We start from the raw sequence: 13,689 nt of genomic DNA on the forward strand, positions 1-13,689 counted from the left end.
CAGATCTCATTTTGTGCACTTGGAAAGCTGGTGGCAAATTTTGAAGTCATTTCTCACTTGTTTGGACCAAACAGACTCAGAAAAAAAAAAGTAAACACAACAAAAGAAACAGAGTAAATGACAAGGGAAAGAGATGATTCCTAACAAGAAAACTACAAATGAGAAACCTATCAGATTGGATACCAACTCTAACGACCATGACATGCACTTGTGGCCTATTCTGTCAAACAAGTATGATGTTCAACTATTGTTGTACCCTCTAAGCCGTGAAACTGGGCTTCAATGCTCCGATTATCCAATCTGATTTACAATCCTTATTCAACTTGTAGTGCCCAAAGGGTTTTCACCACCAAGCCTCTCTCATTTGATTCTTTCTATCAACTTTCGTCGCCTCAAGGTGCCCGTGAAGGTTTTCACCAATAAGACTCTCTCATTTTTATTTCTCTCAACTCCCATAGCCTTACAGTGCCTGTGAGGGTTTTCACCGATATGACTCTCTCATTTTCATTACTTTTCCTACTTGGACCAGAGTGTTACCCTGATATGAATCACCTCTATTTGCTCGACTTGGCATCCCTCGAAGACTGATTGAAAGGTCTTTATTTGGACTGTAATGTGAGATTTTGGATGGGGTTAGAAAGAAAGGATATCAAAGGCTCAAAACAATTTGAATGGGTTCAAAATTACAACTTTCGGAATCAGATTTCCTACCACAACCACCACTTCTGCCCCAGTTTCTTTGCTTGGGGACTTTTGGATTTTTATTTTGATGAGACCGAACCGTGAGGTTGCCTACGTATCCTTAAAAGGAATCAGGTCAAACGTAGTTCATGTCATAGGACTTACTTTGTTGTTGTGCTTTTCTCTTTTCTCTTTCTTTTCTTTCTCTTTTTTGCTTTCTTTTTCTCTTTTTGTTGTTTTTTTCCTTTTTTTTCTTATCATTCTTTTCGTTCTCTTTTTTTTCCTTTTTTTTTTGATTTTTATTTTTCTTCTCTCCCTTTTTGTTCTTTTCTTTTCTCCTTTTCCTTTACTTATCTTTCACGCTTGTGTTTCTGATCTTTGCTACTGATTCCGAAAGAGGGGTATGAAAGAAAATAAACAAGGCTCAAAGGCGTAACGAAGGTTAAGATATTTAGATAGCAGAACAAAATGCCTTCGTCATTCCAATCTTCAAAACATGCCAAGTACAAACAACACAATTAAACAAACCAAGGAAAATATTTGTAACATCTTTTGATTGCGCCAGCCTTGATGACCATATCCACGCATTCGCCTTCTACATCTGTTAAGTACGAAGCACCATTGGAAAACACTCTCATAACGATGAACGACCCCTACCAATTTGGGGCAAACTTGCTTTTAGCTTCAACCTGATGCGGCAGGATGCATTTTAACAGTATTTCTTTTTGTTCTACCTGCCCCAGTTTCACAATTCGGGCTTGAAGTGATCTCAAAATGCCTTTACTTTTTTTTTCAAATGTCCCTATCATCTTCAAATTGTTTCATTGCTTCATGACTAAACTAACTTTTTAAGACCAGGCTGAGAATTACGCGTGCATGTCATGTCACTAGAGTCAATAGGAAAAGAACTATAAAAAGAAAAGAGAATGAAACAAAAATGACTAAAAATAACAGAGAACAGAAAGTTGCATTAGACATATGGTAAAAGGGTTTTAACAACAAAAAAAGCAAACTAAACTGGGGTTACAAACCTAGAAAAAACCTAGACAACACTAGACGGGCTACTATGACTAAACAAACTAGGCAAAATAAAAGGATAGAAGGGTTTGAGTCACCAGACAATATCTGGATTACAACCCTGAAATAACCCGGACAACAGAAATGACAACAAAATAAACCACCAAACTCCTCCCCAGCTAACCAAGAAAGGAGCATCTTTCCAATTGCCAAGCTCGGCATCTTAGCCACTGAATTCCGCATCAACATTACTAGGACCTTCACAAACTTCCATCACATTGTTCTTAACAAATTGCTTTTGGGTTCCCTTTGCTGGCTCTTTCTTAAGATCAACTTCTGATAGCATTGAAAACTTTGCAGCGCGTGGACCTTAGAGGATCTTAGAAGAATTTCCATATTCCTTTTCAAAACAAATCATACTCACCATATGCGTCTCATTACGAGCAGGCGATGGACTTTGGTTAGTGTCTGCTGCATCTGGATTTTGCACGACAATGTCACCGGCATCAATAAGCTTCTGAATTGCTTTCTTCAGATTCCAACACTTCTCTATGTCATGCCCCGGGGCATTTGAGCAATATGCGCACCTTTGAGAAAAATCAAACTTCTTTGACAAAGGGTTTGGCATTTTTATATGAATCAGCTTCAACATGTCCAATTACTTCAACTTTTGGAACAAAATGACATATGATTCTCCAATAGGTGTGAAAGCCTTTTCTTTTTTTTAGCAACCTCTCATTCTTAAATGCTTGATTGGGCCGGAAACCTGATCCAGGGGTTTTTTGATAGGCTCGTGGGGGTGGATAGCCATTTTTTGGAGCTGGGTACTGAGAGAGTGATGTACGATTTTGGGAGTTCTGTGGAGAGAAGTGGCATTGGGGAGGATCATATGGTGCATCAGGATATCCCCGAGGATGATATCGAGGCTGGAAGTGTTGATCGGGAAAGCCCATCGGATCATCTTTTCGGTTTCTCTTTATTCCACCCGAGCTTACTGGGATGTTCTGAATGTCTTTCGAACAGCTCATGATTTTACCTGATTTGATTCTCTCTTCTACCATCTCCCCCATTTTTAACACATCATCGAAAGTCTTTCCCAAGGCCGGGATCAAATGACTGAAGTAGGTGGCCCCCTGGGCTTTTAGGAAGAGCTCAACCATTTCTTCTTCACCGATCGGGGTATTGACTCGAGCAGCCTGCTCCCTCCATCTTAGTCCAAATTCACTAAAGCTTTCCTCCAGCTTCTTTTCCATTCTGGATAGGGAGGAGCGGTCTGGGGTAACGCCCGATCTGTATTGAAAGTATCGAACAAAATCTTGAGCCATGTCACCCAATGTAGGCCAATTACCAACATCTTGACGATTATGCCATTCCAAAGTTGCCCCAGTCAGGCTTTCACTGAAGTACGCCATCAACAAATCATCTTTCTCGCCAACACTTCTCATTTTACTACAATAATCCCTCAAATGGGCTACTGGATCTTCACACCCATCATACAAGTTAAACTTTGGTACTCTAAACCCCGCGGGCAGGCGAACGTCAGGGGACACATACAGTTCTTTGTAGGACATGCTGCACTGATCTTCCCTTCCTTGTTTGTTCTTCGAGGATTATTCTATGCCTTTCAGCCTACTGGGTATCCCCTCTTTCCTTTCTCTTCCTGTGAACCTTTCATTTTCAACATGCAACTTATCCCGAGGGCTCTGTTTGTATGAGTTGGGAACTTTGTGGGCAACCTCTGAGGGATAATATCAGGCATCGTGAGCTTTGAGTGGGTGCTCATTATTGGGGATGGTGGAAAAGACAGGAGGGCAATTTTTAGGAAAGGTAATTGGAAGATGAGTGATAGATCTACTAGGGTGGTTGGGAAAGCTGTGATAAGCGGGTAGATCTAGAGAGTATGGAGGATCATCTGGCATTGTGTCCGAAGTTTGGGTAAGGGCAGCATTTAAGAAGCTAGGTGGTGGCGGGGGTGGTGCCTTCCCAGTCATCCAAGTCTGATACATGTCCGCCATGTGTTATCTTAACATCTCTACCTGTTCAACCAACCCATTTTCATGTTCAACTACCTGCTTTCGGGCACCGATATCAACCAACTCAGTTCTGTTGTTGTCTGCCATTGTCTTTTGACTTTGTGTTGTAGAGAAGAGTTACCACTTTAAAAATCACAAACCAACCACCCTTCTGGTATGAATATAACAAAATGAGGCCATCACGTTAGCGTTAGGGCATTTAACAACAAAAATATCACATTGTGTGCAATGCACCTAGCCACAATTAACGGTTCTAGAATGACTTCGAGGGTCATAAGGTCACTTGGCATCATCCCAATTTGTTCATTTCAACCTCCCGTTTCTTTGCTTTTCTAGCACTTGCTTGATCATTTTACTTCATCTTTTTTTATAATTATCACTCTTTTCTTTCCTCTCATTTCTCACGTCCCATAATTTCACCCTTTTTTCTTTTTTTTTCCCCCTTTTTTCCTTCTTTTTTTTTCTTTTTTTTTAAAAAAATAAAATGATTTGATCGAACCCTATGTAGGTTGCCTACGTATCATGACGCCGCATGAATCAGATCTTTGCGTAGTTCTGGTAGATCGAGAATAAAGTAAAAAAACTAATATTTTTTTACCTTAATGACTACTTTGATGAGAAAAAGAACTAAAAGAATTTGAATTTTCTAAACTGAATGTTCAATAACCTATTCCAAACTCAAGCTTAACGAACACATATTTTTTCTCTCTTTGGAAACAAATACTCTATGGGAATTATTAAGGGAAAATCGTAGAAGAGAAAAATATTTTTTTTTGATTCTTTTTTTTTTAGGAAGAAAATCTCAAGAATAAACCACAGAAAAATATTTTGAATTTTCATTTGATATCTTGACGCAAGATTTCGAAACAAGCAAAAAAAAAAAATTGATTTCAATTTTGATTGCCTAAAAGAGAAACTCCGAAAATAAATCAAAGGTAAAGTATGTTGTCTTTTTTTCTCTTCTATGTACAATATCCTAAAGAAAATAAAAAGATTTTTTTTTTCATTTTTCACTAATCCCAAAGAAACTTCTCAAAAGAAAATCTTTTTAGATTTTGAATTAACACCTTAAATAAAGCTTTTAAAGAAGTACTAAAAGAAAATTCTCTTTTTGTTTTGGAATTTTGGTCCTAATATATTTAAAGGAAACATAAAAACAATTCATTTTAAGTTCTAGATATAGATTGCCTAAAGGAAAAACAGCCTCAAAAAATTTTCTTTTTCCATTTCTAGAATTAGTAATCTAAAGAAAACTTATAACGGAAATATAAAATGCAATATCTCTTTTTTTCTGGATTTTCGAGTTACAACACATGTTTTTCAAATATAAAGAAGAAAATACAATAACAAAAGACTTGACATTATTGTACAAAACTAGAAAGTAAAAGACAGACATAAAATGAAGAACGGACTCAAAACATAAAAATAAAACAAATCTCCTTAAGCAACTCCTGATTGAGTGATCCTGACTGGATGGTCATGGGGTGTCTGTCATGCTCAAACTCCGGTAAATAAATCCACACATGTATGAGAAAACTTTAAACCAACACTATGTGAGACAATAACACTCCCTACTGGACACATGCAAGACATGATTGAGGCTATTTTTGCAAAATGGCATATTTGGTGAAAAGGTGGCTAGAAGTACAAAATTTGGCTAAGACCCCGCAAAGCCAAGAACCTAAGATTTACTAGGAAGACCAGACCCTATGTGGGTTGCCTACGCATTCCGCCCCGAGAGACGAGAATCAGGTTCGCGTAGTTCGGGCTGATAGGATACGGGCGAGAAGTAAAAATAACAACTAATTTAGAGAAAATACGTTTTTTTTCTTTATCTTTTTTTTTTTTTGAAAAAATGATGAAACATGTAAACTTTTTTTTTTATTTTCTTTTTCGCTTTTTTTGATTTTTGATTTTTGAAAAATGATGAAAAAGTATAAATTTTTTTTGAATTTTCCAAGCTCTCGTTTTTTTCTTTTCTCTTAACAAAATGTAACAGAAAACATAATTCATCATATTTCATTTCCAAAAACTCATATATATTCCAGAAAACAATTTTCTTTAAAAAATTCATTTCTCGGGCTTGAGACCTTGAAATTCGATTCTGGGCATACGCCCAAGTCCTATATTTTCCTACAGACCCTCCGGGACCGTCAAATCACAAGTTTGGATCCGTTTACCAAAAATTTTGACCGAAGTCAACCTAAATTCATTTTAAAAGCAAAATTCATCATATTTCACAGATTTTCACATAATGGCTTTTTAGATACACGCTCGGACTGTGCACACAAATCGAGATGAGACAAAAAGGTGGTTTTAATGCCTCGGAACATAGAATGTATTTCTAAAATGAGCCATCCTCAGTCTCAATCTCCGTAAGCCATAACTGATTATCCAGCACCCTCAAACTGGAACCAACATAGCACATAACCGTGCAATCAACTGATCAATAGAAGACTCCCCCGCTTGGCTCAAAGCCATAGATTCGATACACCCAATAGCTCACAACGCCTATACTCTATTACTGCCATAATACCATAGTGAGATTAAACTCAATCCTTCATAAGCTCGTGCAACACAAGTCATCTAATACTTCAAATCTTTTGTAAATCTCGCATTCCCCCTCGTAACAGTCAAGACAACTCTCATAAGCGATCCAAACTTAAACTGCAACACATACAATTTACCGGTAAAAGAGGACTTTCAACAAATAACATAGGGATCACACAAACTTCAGAACACTCCACAGGAGATAACCAACCTGCTCCGCCTCAAACTAACTTCTCTTTATACCCTTCCACTTCCATAAACATAACGCAATCACCAAACCTTCCTGAGTCTGAACTCATATCAGAACATTAAATCTACTTCAGTCCCCAACTAGACGACATGAAAAGATTCTTCAACACACCCACAACTCAAGCTATATAACAAATCACGATGGAAATCAAGCACCAGATAGTTTTTTCTACCCTTAAGCGGACCCTTCTCGTCACATTTAAATCATATGAACACATCTCGTAGTCACGTCATACTCATCACGTAGCCATCTGGTCATCACTTACACTAATAGGGACATTATAGAACATATAAATACAAAAGCACGTGTTCACACAATCAACACCTTGGTGCTCAAGCTACAAGCAAAGTCCGGCCTCATGTCCTCCAGACTGGCCCCACGTCAACACATAGAAATCACATCTCGCCCCTCATTCAGGGAATCACAAGTCGTCGATGCATAGCTGATACCGAGCGCTCATGCACACATACGAATGCGTGGAAGGAATTCAAGGAGTTAAGCTTCAAGATGAATCAATGTTGCACGATAAGAATTCAAGAATGTGAAGTTTTTCCTAAAGGTTCTGCAGCCTCTCGAAGATAAGTATAGACGTCTCCGTACCTATCTGCGAGACTCTATTAAACCCACTCATGACTCGTGAGACCTATGTAACCTAGGCTCTGATACCAACTTGTCACGACCCAAAACCCGACACGTCGTGATGGCACCTATCGTAAAACTAGGCCAGCCTCAACTCAACAATCAACATGATAATAATAAGTTTGAAAATATTTACGGAAGCTTTTAATAGTTAAAGAACTATTTGAAACACAAGAAATTCCAAGAATAGATACAATCTAACCCAAAACCAGGGTATCACTGAGTGCATGAGCGTCTAAGGAAAAATACAAATTCTATTATAATGTCTAAGGGAGAAACTGAAATACAATTGGAAAGCACGGTGGAGAGCCAAGGCCAGCGAATGCTGTGCAGATACCTCAATAATCTCCTAAGTCAGAGGCCTCGATCAACCACCGCCACTGGATCCAAAGTGCCTGAATCTTCACACGAGGTGCAGGGGGTAATGTGAGTACACCAACTAAGTAAGTAACAAGTCCAACCTTTGGACTGATAGGTAGTGATGAACTCAACCTCATCAAGGGTAATGGAAATAATGTATAGAAACGTAGGCATGCTTTCAGTTAAATAAACAGCTCGAATAGTAAAACAGAGCAAGTATGAACAAGATAAAGAAGTGTAATTCTACTACATCTACATGCCGATGCACATGCTGTATGAAATGCACCATGCTTAGTGCCTCACGTGCCTACAATCTTAGATACTCATCCAATCAGTACTGTATATGGCTCGTACGACCCCGGGAAGATCCATCCCGAAATATAAATATCTCTGACAGCAGTCACTCAGTATTGAGGAAGGGCATTCCAGCCTATGGAGAAGATCCATCTCCAGATAATAACAATAACAACCTCACAACCACTCGGTACTGTATATGGCTCACAAGGCCCAAGGAATATCCATCCTGGAATATATACACATCACTGACAATAATCATCCAGTACCGAGGAAGGCCATTCTAGCCTATGGAGAAGATCCATCTCCCGATATAAATACTTCGGACAAGATCCATGTCCAGGGAAGATCCATCCCTCAATATCATCAACTGCGCTCACTAGGGGTGTAAAGACTCCCGAGGGGCTCCTTTCAGCCCAAGCGCTATAACAAACCAACGAAGGCATAATCAATATCTCGTTGCGGCATGCATCCCGATCCCACACTATCACTCAATATCTAGCTCTCGGCCTCACTCAGTCATCACTCTCTAGTCTCACACACGGGCTCAAAATGCCATGATACTAGCCCGAACAATGATATGATATTCCAAATAGCGATAATCGAGACTGAGACATGATACAATATGCATGAACAGGACTGAGTACAGAATATCAATGAAGCTAATGATGTGACAGCAAGAAACAACCTCTCGGGTTCTCAATGGTATTGGCGTGAAGCTTTAACATGATAATTAGCATGATTTACAGTTTATTAACTTATTCACATAATTGCAACATAGATATCAACAAGAAAAGTCACTAAGCGATGCCATGGAATGATCCAGGCTACGGTTCTCACGGTGCACGCCCACACGCCCGTCACTTGGCATTTGCGTCACCTCACTAGTAATCACAGAATACATAATTCGAGGTTTCGAACCCTCAGAACCAAGTTTGGAAGCGTTAATTACCTCAAACCAAGCCAAAACTCTAGCCCATGATGCCCTTGCCTCTCGATTCACCCTCCAAATGCTCCGACTCTAACCAAAATCAGTATATTATCATCAATACATGCTAAAAGAACAATGCCCATGCGAAAATTATCAAATTAACTCAAAATTTCCGAAATTGGCCAAACCCGACCCCCGGGTCTACGTCTCGAAATTCGATAAAACTTACATCACAAGAATCCTTATCCTCCCACGAGTCTATACATACCAAGAACATCAAAATCGGACCTCGAATGGCCCCTCAAATCCCCAATGAAAACTCTCAATTTCAAGCCCTAATTCGTCGAATTTTCACCCTTAAATCACAAAATATTTCATGCTTAAACAACTTAAAATCACCATAGAATTGAGGTTTAGGTTCAAGAAACTTACCTCAATGGAATGGTGGAAAATAACCCAAATTTCACTAAGTCCACCTTATATACTTTCTGCCCAGGCATCTCGCACCTGCGGCTCTTTTTCCAGCATCTCCGGTCCTGACCACCGCATCTGCGACTTCCACTTAATCCCCCAGAACCACTTCTGCGGTCACCCTACCACACCTACATTCTCGCAGGTGCGCTCCACCTTCTGCACCTGCGGTTCCTGCTCTTCTCAGCCTTGGCCGCACCTGCGGTCTTTCCTTCGCTTCTGCGTTCTCGCACCTGCGGCCATCACTCCGCAGGTGCGCTTATGACAAAACCAGCAGCTTCAGCTGCATTCTCCAATTTCCAAACGTTTCGATAACCATCCGAATTCATCTCGAGGCCCCCGGGACCTCACTTAAAATACGAACAAGTCACATATCACTATTCAAACTTATTCCAACCTTCGGAACACTCAAAACGACATCGAAGCACCAAAATACCCTCGGATTCAAGACTAGGGACTCGAAAACTTCCGAATTCCGCAACCGATCCAAAAACCTATCAAACCTCATCCGAAAGACTTGAAATTTTGGATACACGTAAAAAATGACACAACGGACCTACTCCAATTTTCGGAATTCTATTCTGACCCCGATATCAAAATTTTCACTACTAACTGAAAAATGCCAAAACTCCAATTTCGTCAATTCAAGCCTAAATCTACCATGGACCTCCAAAATACATTCCAATCACGCTCGTAAGTCCAAAATCACCTCACGAAGCTATCTAAACCATAAAAACCAAGTTCCGAGATCATTTACTCATAAGTAAACTTCCAGTTGACTTTTTTTTCCAACTAAAGCTTCCCAAAAAAAGACTAAGTGTCTCATTTCTCTACAAAATCACTGTGAACCCTAACCAACCAACATGATACGATAAAATGTAGCTAAACAACACATAAAGAAGCAAAAATGGGGCAAATGGAGCGGTAAATCGTGAAACGGTCGGTCGGGTCGTTACATCAAATAATATATATTTTAATCAATTTTTCGTGTGATATTGAAAAATATACCCAATTATTAAACAAAAACTAATGGCTTGGAAGGTGATTTCTATCAAGTACTATCAATAGTTACAAAATAAACGATAGTAGAGATTGTAAAAACTAGCTTGCCAAAATTATACTTATGGCCTCAAATGAAAAAGATTCAACTGACAAGAAATATAAAGTAAAAGCTGATCTAGTATTCAGTAATTTCTTGCTTTGTGTCAGAAACGAAGAAGGGTATCTAATAAAAGATGATTTGGTTCTTCTAGAACACTTGGTTATCAATCCCAATTGTAATAATAGTGCATTTAATAAAGAAATATTTTTATCAATAGATTAAAATGCAATTTGTGCAAATTGCATGATAGAAATTAAAAAGCTATCTTAGCTAGCAGAAATGAATATTTTGATCAACTAAATAAAAGTCTGATTGCGAAATTTTATAGTAAAAATAAGATATTTTTCAGTTTTTAACTCAGCAGAATATGATACCAACAATTACTACCAAGAAGAATACTTTAATACTAAATGGCCTTCTACCACACAAGTGTGTTGTCAAGTTTTTTTATGTACGCCAGTGTCACCGTATATGTAATAGACTAAGTTTAAAGTGATCTTTCATTGCAGATAGATTGCTTTTGAAGAAAACTATGCCGGTCATGCTACTGAAAAACTTAGCTCCGCAGAATAGGTTATGTAATAGCACATATATCGTATATAGAAGTTTTGAATGACGTCATGCATGCAAAATTATGATATTGATCAATGTGCTTCTAAGTATATTTTTATCCTCGAATTCAACTTTCGTCTTCCGAAACTAAAGAATATCCTTTTAAATTTATGTAAATATAATGTTCGGTATGTTTATGTTTTGCAATTATAATAAATAAAGCACAAAGACAAATATCCTAAACATTGGATTATATTTATCGCAATATGTTTTCTTGCACGAACAACTATATGTTGCACTTTCAAGAGAAATATCAATATCGACAACAAGAGTTCTGGTTATGGCAGAGCAACCAAAGCATTAGAAGGAAACATACACAAAAAAATCATCTACAAAAAAGTGTTTGACAAGATACCATCTAATTAAATACTTCTAAACTATAATACATAATTATCTAACTAACATGACTAAATTGATCATTTGTGTAAGTTCTGATGATATCCTTTTATTTTTAATTCACATATTATGCTAATGTAATAATATTTAGCTTTCAGATGATTTGAATGGTTAAACCATCACGTGCCATTATTATAGATATTGGTAATATCAAAACCATCTAGTACTGATTATTACATAATAGAAAACCAACATAATATAAAGTTCACTTATTATTTGAGTTACGATACTGTAAATGAACTGTCAAATACAAAATAAATTTGAAAAACGAATTACTTGGAAGCAAAAACAAAACAAAAATAGTTAAAAGCACTAATCCTCGTGATGGGGGCCGATTCGGCCCAACAGACCCAGGGCTGACTGTTTATTTCTGAACTTTCCCCATGTTACATATTCGGCCAAAAATACTCAAATTTTCTAGTCAAATACACAGAAAATATATACCGATTATGTAAAAAAAACAATATATATTATACAATAATATACAAAAAATATACATTTTATCGGCTGTTATTTCTCGAAGGGGCTATGCATTATACTTTACCCTTTCTTCTATTAAATGTACTTTCTTGTTGTAATATAAATTAGGCCATTTCTTTTTCTTTTTTTTTTTCTCCAGAAAGTTGTATTTCTCTTATTCTTTTTTGTTGCTAAAGCTGGTTATTGCTTTCTGTCTCCGAGAAACTCTCTCTCGGCTCTAAGGTCTCTCTTTGGTCGATTATTTTGAGTTTCGAGTGTTCTCAACAGTTGTGAGTCTAATAATAAAATGAGTGACTTTATAATAATAATAATAATAATAATAATAATAATAATAATAATAATAACAACAACAACATCTGCTTGCTATAAATTTTTAACATACGAAAAATAAATTGTACCCACAAAAGAATAAAGTGATTTTATTGATAAACATTGCGGGTTACAACTCTCTTTATCCCTTGATTCTTCCTTCGAATTGTTCTTCATGATTCGTGAGCTGGATTAGCGTATTCTCGAACATAGGATGATACGGATCTCTCTAGATTATTTAATCTTGTAAAGACCCGGTCGGTCGTTTCATGAGTTACCGCTCCGTTTTCCTCCATTTTTGCGTATTATTGCCTTGTTCAACTGTATTATGTGTTATCGGGTTGGTTGGCTTGGGTTCAGAAAGGTTTTGGTAAGGTTTGAGACACTTAGTCTCTTTTGAGTAAGCTTAAGTTGAAAAAGTCAATCAGATGTTGACTTATGTGCTAAAGGGCTCGGATGTGAGTTCCGATGATTTGGATAGCTTCGGGAGGTGATTTGGGACTTAGGAGCGCAATCGGAATGTGTTTTGGAGGTACGATGTAGATTTAGGCTTAAATTGGCGAAATTGAAATTTTGGCGTTTTCTGGTTGATAGGTGAAATTTTTATATAGGGATCAGAATGAAATTCTGGGAGTTGCGGTAGGTTCGTTGTCTCATTTGGGATGTGTGTGCAAAATTTCAGTTCATTCGGACGTGGTTTGATAGACTTTTTGATTGAAAGTGGAATTTGGAAGCTTTTAGAATTCTTATGCTTGAATCCGATGCAAATTTGGTGTTTTGATGTTGTTTTGAGAGTTCCGAAGGTTGGAACAAGTTTGAATGATGTTATGGGATATGTTGGCATATTTGGTTGAGGTCCCGAGGGCCTTGAGTGAGTTATCGGGTGGTTAAACGGACCATTTCAAGTTGGATAAAATTGCAGAAAATCTGTTGTTGATGTTGCAGACAGTTGTTCTTCGCGTTCGCGAAGGGTTAGGATGTGAGATTGGAAGATTGGTCTTCGCATTCGCGAAGGAGGTCCCGCGTTCGCAAAGGGATAAAGTCATTGAGCTACGCGTTCACGAGACGGAAGTCGCATTCGCGATGGGCTGTGAAGCTGAGCCTTCGCGTTCGCGAGAGGGGGAGCCACGTTCGCAAAGAAGGAAAATTGGTCAACTCAAATTTGTGCTTCGCAAACACAAGGCATTGACCGTGTTCACGAATAAGAGATTTTAAGTGCTGGGCAGAATGTTCAAATGACTCATTTCTGCGATTTTGGGTCTAAGTTCCTCCATTTTTGGGCAATTTTGAAGCTTTTTGAAGGGAATTGAAGAGGGAATCAAGGGGGAACACTTGGAGGTAAGATTTATGGACTTAATACTCAACCCTAATGTGATTTTTACCTAATTAATCATGGAATTTATAGAATTTAAGCCTAAGTATTGAAGAACTAGGGCTTGTAATTGGAGACCTAGAATTTCGGATTTGAGGAGTCGTTTGTGGTTGGATTTTGGTGATTTTGATATGAATGAACTCGGGGAGTGATAAAGAGTCTACTGATGTAATTTTTATCAGATTTCGAGAC

This window comes from Nicotiana tabacum, chromosome 11 (assembly GCF_000715075.1).
Source record: "Nicotiana tabacum cultivar K326 chromosome 11, ASM71507v2, whole genome shotgun sequence".
NCBI lineage: Eukaryota > Viridiplantae > Streptophyta > Magnoliopsida > Solanales > Solanaceae > Nicotiana > Nicotiana tabacum.